Source organism: Equus quagga, chromosome 16, assembly GCF_021613505.1.
Source record: "Equus quagga isolate Etosha38 chromosome 16, UCLA_HA_Equagga_1.0, whole genome shotgun sequence".
Classification (NCBI taxonomy): Eukaryota; Metazoa; Chordata; class Mammalia; order Perissodactyla; family Equidae; genus Equus; species Equus quagga.
Genome location: NC_060282.1, coordinates 28303847 through 28313504, shown reverse-complemented (window position 1 = coordinate 28313504; position 9658 = coordinate 28303847). Strand labels below are relative to the sequence as shown.

At 35.2% G+C, this 9658-nt stretch overlaps 1 pseudogene; it reads left to right on the top strand.

The window, feature by feature from the left end:
• Positions 1 to 7671: 7671 nt before the first annotated feature.
• On the top strand, positions 7672 to 8349 carry LOC124228181 (elongation factor 1-alpha 1-like; annotated as a pseudogene).
• The last annotated feature ends 1309 nt before the right edge of the window (positions 8350 to 9658 follow it).

Below are 9658 nucleotides of genomic sequence, written 5' to 3'. Positions count from 1 at the left end.
ACTACAGGCCAATATCACTGATGAACATTGATGCAAACATCCTCAACAAAATATTAGCAAATCAATACAACAATACATAAATAGGATCATACACCATGATCATGTGGAATTTATTCCATGGATGAAAGGGTGGTTCCACATTTGCAAATCAATCAATGTGATACACCACATTAACAAAATAAAAGATAAAAATCATATGATCATCTCAATAGTTGCAGAGAAAGCATTTGAGAAGATTCACCATCGATTTATGATAAAAACTCAAAATGAGCATAGAACTACCTCAAAATAATAAAGGCCATATATGATAAACCCCCAGCTAACATCATACTCTATTAAAACCTGAAAGCTATCCTACTAAGAACAGGAACAAGACAAGGATGCCCACTCTCACTACTCCTATTCAACATAGTGTTGGAAGTTTTAGCCAGAGCAATTACACAAGAAGAAGAAAGAAAAGTTATGCAAATTGGAAAGAAAGAAGTAAGCTGTCACTATTGTGGATGACATGATTTTATATATAGGAAACCCTAAAGGACCCACCAAGAAACTATTAGAGATAATAAACAAATACAGTAAAATTGAAAGGAACAAAATCAACGTACAAAAACAGTTGCATTTCTACACATGAATGATGAACTAGTAGAAAGTGAAATCAAGAAAACAATCCCATTTACAATTGCAAGAAATAGAATAAAATACCTATGAATAAATTTAACCAAGGAGGTGAAAGACCTATACACTGATAACTATAAGACATTGTTGAAAGAAATTGAAGAAGACATAAAGGAATGGAAAGATATTCCATGCTCATGGATTGGAAGAATGAACATAGTTAAAATGTACACATTATCTAAAGCAATCTACAGAGCCAATGCAGTCACTATCCAAATCTCAATGACATTTTTTAATAAAAATATAAGAATCCTAAAATTTATATGAAACAACATAAGACTCCAAATAGACAGAGCAATCCTGAGAAAAAAATAACAAAACTGGAGGAATCATACTGCCTGATTTCAAATTATCCTACAAAGCTATAGTAATCAAAACAGGATGGTATTGGCACAAAAACAGACACACAAATCGATGGAACAAAATTCAGAACCCCAAAATAAACACGTCTGTGGAGAGCTAATTTTTGACAAGGCACCAAGATCATACAATGGAGAAAGGAAAGTCTCTTCAATAAATGGTGTTGGGAAAACTGCACAACCACATGCAAAAGAATGAAAGCAGATCATTATCTTGCACCGAACACAAAAATTAACTCAAAGTGGATTAAAAACTTAAATGTAAGACCTGAAACCATAAAACTGGAAGAAAACATAGGCAGTACACTCTTTGACATCAGTCTTAGCTGTATTGTTTTGAATATCATGTCTCCTAAAGCAAGGGAAACAGAAGAAAAAATAAAGAAATGGGACTACATCAAAAAAGCTTCTGCACGGTGAAGAAAACCATCAACAAAACAAAAAGACAACCTCCTGATTGGAAGAAAATATTTGCATATGGTACATCTGATGAGGGGTTAATATCCAAAATATATAAAGGACACATACAACTCAACAACAAGTAAACAAACAACCTAGTTAAAAAATGAGTAGAGGATCTACTTAGCCATAAAAAAGGATGAAATTTTGCCATTTGTGACAACGTGGATGGACCTTGAGGGTATTATGCTAAGTGAAATAAGTCAGATAGAGAACAACAAATATCATATGATTTCATTCAAATGTGGAACAGAAAACAAACAAACATAGATACAGAGCACAAATTGCTGGTTACCAGAGGGGAAGGGGTTGAAAGGGGTAAAGGGAGACATTTGTATGGTGATGGATGGAAACTAGACTTTTGGTGGTGAACATGATGTAGTGTATACAGAAATTGAAATATGATGATGTACACCTGAAAAAAAATGAAGACATAAAATCTTTCCCAAACAAAAACTCAGGGAGTACACCATCACCATTCCTGCCTTTCAAGAAATACTTAAGGGACTTCTTCAAATTGAAATGAAAACATGTTAACACAAAAGCATATAAAAGCATTAATCTAATAGGTGAAGCTAAATATATAGACATGTACAGAGTAAGATAATATGGTAAAGGTGATGTGTAAATTACTTTAAATCCTAATATAAAAGTTAACATAAAAATTTTCTAATGGTTACACAACATAAAAAGAAACAAGAAGAAAGCAGGAGAAGAAGAGAGGGACAAACGAATGGAAGACAAACAGAAACAATTGACAAAATGGCAATAGGAAGTTCTAACCTATTGATAATTATCTTAATATGAGTGGATGAAACTCACCAAACAAAAGGCATAGAGTGGCTGGATGGATACAAAAACAAGAGCCACTTCCACCAGTTCCACATGTAAAGAGCTTAGAAATCTCTGCTAAGTCTTCACAACAAATAAAAAGCTGAACAGACTGAAAATGAACAACTCTTCTTGGATCCCTTAGAGAGAAGAGGACACAAGGTAAACTGCCCCAAATAATAGAGACACACAGACAAATATAGGAAGTCTTGGTTTCCAGAGAAGAAACTCCTGAGAGGAAACCACTCTTGGAACCAGTGCTTAGACAGGAAAACCTGAACTGTGACAAATTGCTAGATGTTCACTGTGGACGAGAGTGAACATTAAAATCTCCAGGGAGACAGTCACAAAGGGGAGCCCTTGCTCTTGTGAGTTTTAATTCCAGGAGATCAACTAGGTTTTCACAATAAATATCAGAGAAAACAAAAACATTTCCTCATGCTTCTAGTAGAGGGAGGGGCAAAAGGAATCACTTTTAAATATGCCAGAGCGCTATGTTCTTCTTAACAACCCCTGGCTTGTACTCAGGAGAAACCAGTTAACAAGAGCCTAATGTACTGGGGTATTACCAGGATATAACTGATATAGGGGAGGAAAATACACAATTCCAGTCAGCTCTAGCCTTCCACTTGGAAGAAGGAAAATACTCAACTCTACCTGATTCTAACTACCCAGTCCCACCTAAGGGGGAGAAAAAAACTGAGAAACAACTATGAAGTTCACTTTCCAGAAGCATAGTCTCACTAAAAGACTGAGACATAATCATAGGATTTTAGAATGCTTGCCCTCTCCCCATACCTCTCCACTGCATTAATAAAGGCCTATTTACAGCAGTTCCTTTTACCCAATACATCATGTCTGCTTATCAAGAAAAATTAAAAGGCATAATAAAAGGCAAAAAAGAGAATTTGAAGAGGCAGAGCAAGCGTCAGAACCAGACATGGCAGGGATGTTAGGATTATTAGATCAGGAATTTAAAACCATTATGATTAAAATACTAACAACTATAATTGATAAAGTAGTCAGCATGCAAGAACAGATGGGTAATGTAAGCAGAGAGTTGGAAATACTAAAAATGAACCAAAGAGAAATAATAGAGATAAGAAAAACTGTAACAGAAATGAAAAATGCCTTTGAGGAATTATTAGTAGACTGGACATGGCTGAGGGAAGAAGCTCTGAGCTTGAGGTTATCTTGAAACTTCCCAAACAGGAAAGCAAAGAGAACACAGATGGAAAAAAAAAATTACAGAATATCCAAGGACTGTGTAATAACTACAAAAGGTGTAACATACAGATAATGGGAATACCAGAAGGAAAAGAAAGAAAGAAACAGAAAAAAATATTTCAAACAATAATGACAGATAATTACCCAAAATTAATGTCAGACACCAAACCACAGATCCAGGAAACTCAAGCAGGATAAATGCCAAAAAACCTACAACTAGCCACATCATTTTCAAACTATAAAGATCAAAGATAAAGAAAAACTCCTGAAAGAAGCCAAGGAAAAAGGTACCTCACATGTAGGGGAACAAAAATAAGAATTACATCCAACTTCTCCTCAGAATCAATGCAGCAAGAAGAGAGTGAAGTGAAATATTTAAAATGCTGAGAAAGAAAAAAAACAGCAACCTAAAATTCTGTACCCACTGAAATTATCCTTCAAAAGTGAAGGAGAAATAAAGCTTTTTCAGACAAATAAAGAGCAAGAGAATCTGCTGCTACTACCTACCTCGTAAGAAATGTTAAAACAAGTTTTTAGAGAGAAGGAAAATAATATAGGTCAGCCACTTGGATCTAAATAAAAGAAGCTTATTGAAGAATAAATAAATGAAGGTAATATAAAAACTTATTTTTCTTATTCTTAATTGATCTACCAGATAACAGGTTGTCAGATAATAAGATATTTGGTTTTGTATGCTTATGTATATACCTTATGTGTATATATACATATACACACACATATATATGATTATGTGCACTTATATATAAATGAAATGAATGACAGTAGTGATATAAGAGAAAGGAATGAGTAATTAAGATTATTTTGTTATTATAATGATTTCACACTACCTGTGAAACTGTTACCATCTTACCATTTGTAAGTGGACATGGATTAATTGTAAATATAGCAAACTCTAGAGTAACCACTAAAAAAATTTAAAAAGTAGTGTTACTGATTTACTAAGAAAGGAAATAAAATGCAATTATATGAAATGCTTAAGGAAAGAAAAAGGAATTATATGAAATGTTCAATTAAAACTACAAAAGGCCAAAAAAGAGTGGAAGACAAAAATAGGAACAAACTGTAAGGACAAAAACCAGTAATATGGTATTTATGCAACTATATCAAAAATCATTTTGAATGCCAATATCTAAATGCACCAATTAAAAGAAGAGGTTGTTATAGTGGATCAAAAAACAACACAACTATATGTTATCTGCAAGAAATCCATTTTAAATATGAAGATATAAATAGATTAAAAGTAAATGTTTGGAGAAAAATATACCATGTTAACTTTAGTCAAAAGCAGGATTAGCTACGTTAATTTCAGACAGAGCAAACGTCAAAGTAAGAAAAGTTATCAGGGATAAAGAAGGGTATTTACATAATGATAAAGGTGTCATTTTTCCGGAAAGACATAACAATCGTTAACATAGATATGCCTAACAACACAGCAGCAAACTACATGAGGCAAAAGCTGATAGAACTGCAAGGACAAATAGAAGAGTCCACTAGCATAATTTGAGACTTCAGTATCATTCTATCAGAAATGGAAAGATCCAGCAGGCAGGATATCAGTAAGGGCATAATTGAATTCAACAATATCATCAATCAGCTGAATATAATTGACATCTGTAGTTTAGTTCATTCAACAAAAACTGAATACACATTGTTCTCAATTTCACGTGGACATTCAACAAGATAGACCATATTCTGAGCCATAAAACACACTTTAACAAATTTAAAAGAATAGAAATCATACAATGTCTGCTCTCAGACCACAATGGAATTAAACTAGAAGTCAATAACAGAAATATAAGTAGAAAATCCCCAAATCAATGAAGATTAAATAGCACACTTCTAAATAACACATGAGTAAAAAGGAAATCTCAAGAGATATTAAAAAATATTTTCAAGTATATGAAAATAACTAAAAGGTGTTTTTTTAAACAGGTCAATAAAATTGATAAACTTCTACCAGGCTAACCAAGAAAAAAGGGAGGACAGAAATTACTCATATCAGAAATGAAAAAGGGGACATCACTACAGATCCCATAAAAATTTAAAAGATAATAGAGGAATACTATGAACAAATCTATGCCCACAAATTTGATAACCTAGATAAAATAGACCAATTCCTTGAAAGACACGAACTGCCAAAACTCACACATGAAGAAATAGACAATACGAATAGGTCTATATTGATTAAAGAAATTGAAGCAATAATTAATGATCTTCCAATGCAATTTACACAGATGATTCCACTTGTGAATTCCACCAAACATTTAAAGAAGAAACTATACCAATTCTCTACAACCTCTTTCAGAGGATAGAAGCAGAGGTTATACTTTATTACTCATTTAATGGGCTGTTTATCCAACAAATTAAAAGCCTGGAAATAGGCTCATTCCAAAATGACAAAGACCCAGGTTGTCAGTTTCTAAGTGTTTTTATCCATCACCTAAGAATCCACCATTCAAAGTTTCTAATTAGTCACAAGTTTATGCAATATATCTGGCTTTGTTTGGGGGTTTGTTTCCAACTCTCTAGCCCATGTAATTTTTTCAATTGTTATATTTTGCCAGAATAAGATTGGTCAATTTAATTTAATCTAGAATAAGATAATTTACAAGTGAGGTAGATTTCAGTTTACTCCAGTCTATTTTGTCAAGGACAGTAGTCCCTGACCATTGTACAAATGCTGTAAACTTCTTCTGGTCAGCAATTTTGTCCTTCAGTCAACATGGAAGAGTATGAATTAAGGTCCCCATAGCATTTTTGGCTGTAATTCTCACAGAGTTGAAGAGTAACCTTAGTGAGTTTAATTAACAGAAATATTATCTCCAAATTAATTTTAGGACGTCTAGTTTTTGTTTTCACTTTCTGGGGAGATTCAATAGATCAAAGGTATTTTACAGATACAATACTAATGGAATTCCTAGTCTTTATAGGTTGATTCAGTAAAATACATCCTCCATGGAAAAAGTTGTAAACATTGATCATTCAAACAAATATGTCAATTAAAATATATGATTTGTTTGAACAACAGAAAGAGACCTAAGAGATTATGGTGGGACACTATATAAGACACACCCTGCTTGGAAGACAATAATAACATTATGATATCAGGCAGCTGCTGGATTTGTCATAGTTTGAGTTACAGTATTCATCGGGTACAATATTATACTTCAGATTCAAAATATGTGGCTATTCATTGAATGAAAGATACAACCATCAAAAGGATAAACTTTCAGGAAAATGAAATGATAAGGGAGTTAAGTACATTTGCTTTTTAAAAGAACCATTAAAAATAATTTGATTTTCTTTATGCTTGAAACAAAACTTAAACATATAACAATAAAAATATATGCATAAAATTAATCTGATAGGAAGAACAATATTTTGATCAAAATATTTTATACTTTGTTAGAAAACATCAAAACATTTAAAACTTTATTAAAAATGTAATATATCTTAATTTCAAATGATTATATGGTTTTTATATTTCCCATGTTCACCTTCATAAAAATATTCATTACTTCCCTAGGCCTTTGAGCATTGCTTCTCCCCTTTGTAATTTAGCTTTTGAGTTGTTTTATCCACACACAGTCTTCTACTTGGTCAAAGGGGATTTTCATTTGAACTTTAATATTCTTGGTATACTATCATGTATCAATCAAATTGCTTTTGTAAATTGTTATCAAGATGTATGTGGATGTTTAGTTTGAATGCCATATGTGTAATTATAATTAACATCATGATTTTAATATTTATCTAGGCAACTATAGTGAATACTCTAGTATATTGTTTAGATATCATCTCTACCTCTTTCAGAAATAAAATACTCCTCTCCCCACCCTCATGTTGGGAGTATTGGTGGCTGAGAGTGGTCAGCTGACTCCTTCCCTAAGAATAATCACTCTGTGAAGATAGATCTTGCACAGGATCATATACCTTCCCTGGGCATCCTATATCTAATGACTGGTCAATACAAGAGTATAAATGCCTGTATCCTTCTCTCAATGTAGGGCAATTCTGCAGGACAATTAGCTTTAGACTTAAAAGCATCAAGTAAAGCCTTTGCTGTCGCTGGATCTCAGTTCAGCCTCACTCTGCCTAACTCTTGCCACCAACTCATCCAAATGACAAGCCTTTGCATCTGCTTTTCCAGGATATTTTGAAAGTTGGTGGTGTTGGTACTGTTTCTGTGGGTCCAGTGGAGATTGGTATTCTTAACCCTGGCCTGATGGTCACCTTTGCTCTAGCCAATGATACAGCTGAAGTAAAGTCTGTTGAAATGCACCATAAAGCTCTGAATGAAGCTCTTCCTGGGGACAATATGGGCTTCGCTGTTAAGAATGTGTCTAAGATATTCATCATGGCAACATGGCTAGTGACAGCGAAAATGACCCACCGATGGAAGCAGCTGGCTTCACTGCTTAGATGATTATCCTCAGTCATCTAGGCCAAATCAGTGCTCTCTATCCACCTGTGCTGATTGTCACACAGCTCACATTGCTTGCAAGTTTGCTGAAGTGAAGGAGAAGATTGTTCACTATTCTGGTAAGAACGTGGATAATAGGTCCAAGTTCTTGAAACTCTGGTGATGCTGCCATTATTGATATGGTTACTGGAAAGCCTGTGTATGTTCAGAGCTTCTCTATCCTGCGTTGGGTGTTTTGCTATTTGTGATATAAGGTAGACAGTTGTTGTGGGTATCATCAAAACAGTGGGCAAGAAGGCTGCTGGAGCTGGCAAGGTCACCAGATCTGCCCGGAAAACTCAGAAGATGAAATGAATATTATCCATGACACCTGCCACCCCAGTCTTAATCAGTGGTAGAAAAAATGGTCTCAGAAGGATCTCTCTCAATTGGCCATTTAGTTTAATAGTAACAGACTGATTAATTTACAGTACTTAGTAAAACCTTCGGAAAGAAAGGACAATATTTTGTAGACTATTTGTTTTGTGTGTGTGTCAATTTTAAGCCATTAGTTTTTAAAATCAGTGCTTTTTAAATAACAACTTTACCAAAAGTCTGTCACAGAATTTTGAAGCCCATTAAAACGAAGTTAGTGAGGGACAAAAATCCCTTTCCTGAAACAGACCAATGCCATTCCTACCCCAGTTTATAAACTTAGTTGCTCCTGCCTCCTCCCTTCCCTGGCTCAGGGAGGAAGATCCCCACCGCTAGCTCCACTTTCTAGCTATTTACCTACTCAGACTTAAGTGGGACACCGAATATTTAGAGAAACCAGATGTCTGTCAGTGGATTTGTTGCTAAGTGTAATAGTGACAGTTTTTACTTGCATAGCTATTACTTTCCAATCAAGAAAGAAATCTAAAGCTCTGTCCTACAAAGAGATCACAACATAAAGGCATTGCTGAAAATTTCTTTTCCCAACATTTTGTCAGTCTCTCTAAACTATCTCTGATGCCAGCTTTGACTCAAATTTACATAAGAGCCAGAAACCATCTAGCTGTTTCCCAGCCTCTTCACCTTCTAATCTAATTCACTTTCTTTTAAAAAGGATTTAAAAGTGTGGCTGAGGTGGCAGGTGGTGGTGTGATGGAGACTTAAGAAAAGGTGGTTTTGTCCTTGTGAAGGGGAAATACAGTGCCCTCAACATCGTCTCCCCGTATGCCTATTGCCTGTTTCCTTCCTGCCTCTCTGCCCTAGGGAAAGTGGTCTGGCTGTGACCACTGCACTCTCCTCTTCTCCCTCCTCCCCCACCAAGTGAGCAGCTGAATGACCTGAACGGCCTATGATGGTATAGTCACAATCCCATTACCGCATCATGCTGTGAGGGAGGGCAGAGAGGGAGCAGAAGGAGTGAACAGCCCAGGGTTCTCAGTTTTACAGAGTGTCCTGGGTAAGGACTAATTGCAGAACCAAATGGAAGAGACCTTGCAACCATTATAAATCCTGCATTTATAAGATTTGAGCTAACCTGGCAGCTGGAAGAGGACTCAGAGGAGGCCCATTAGGGCCTTGGACTAAACTTCCCAGCAGCCTTTCCACCAGGGACAGGTCCTCTGGTGGGGGAAGAGGGATTTTTTCAGAGAGGGGGGCCGTAGAGAATGGGGCAGGAGAGCAGGTGAAAAGA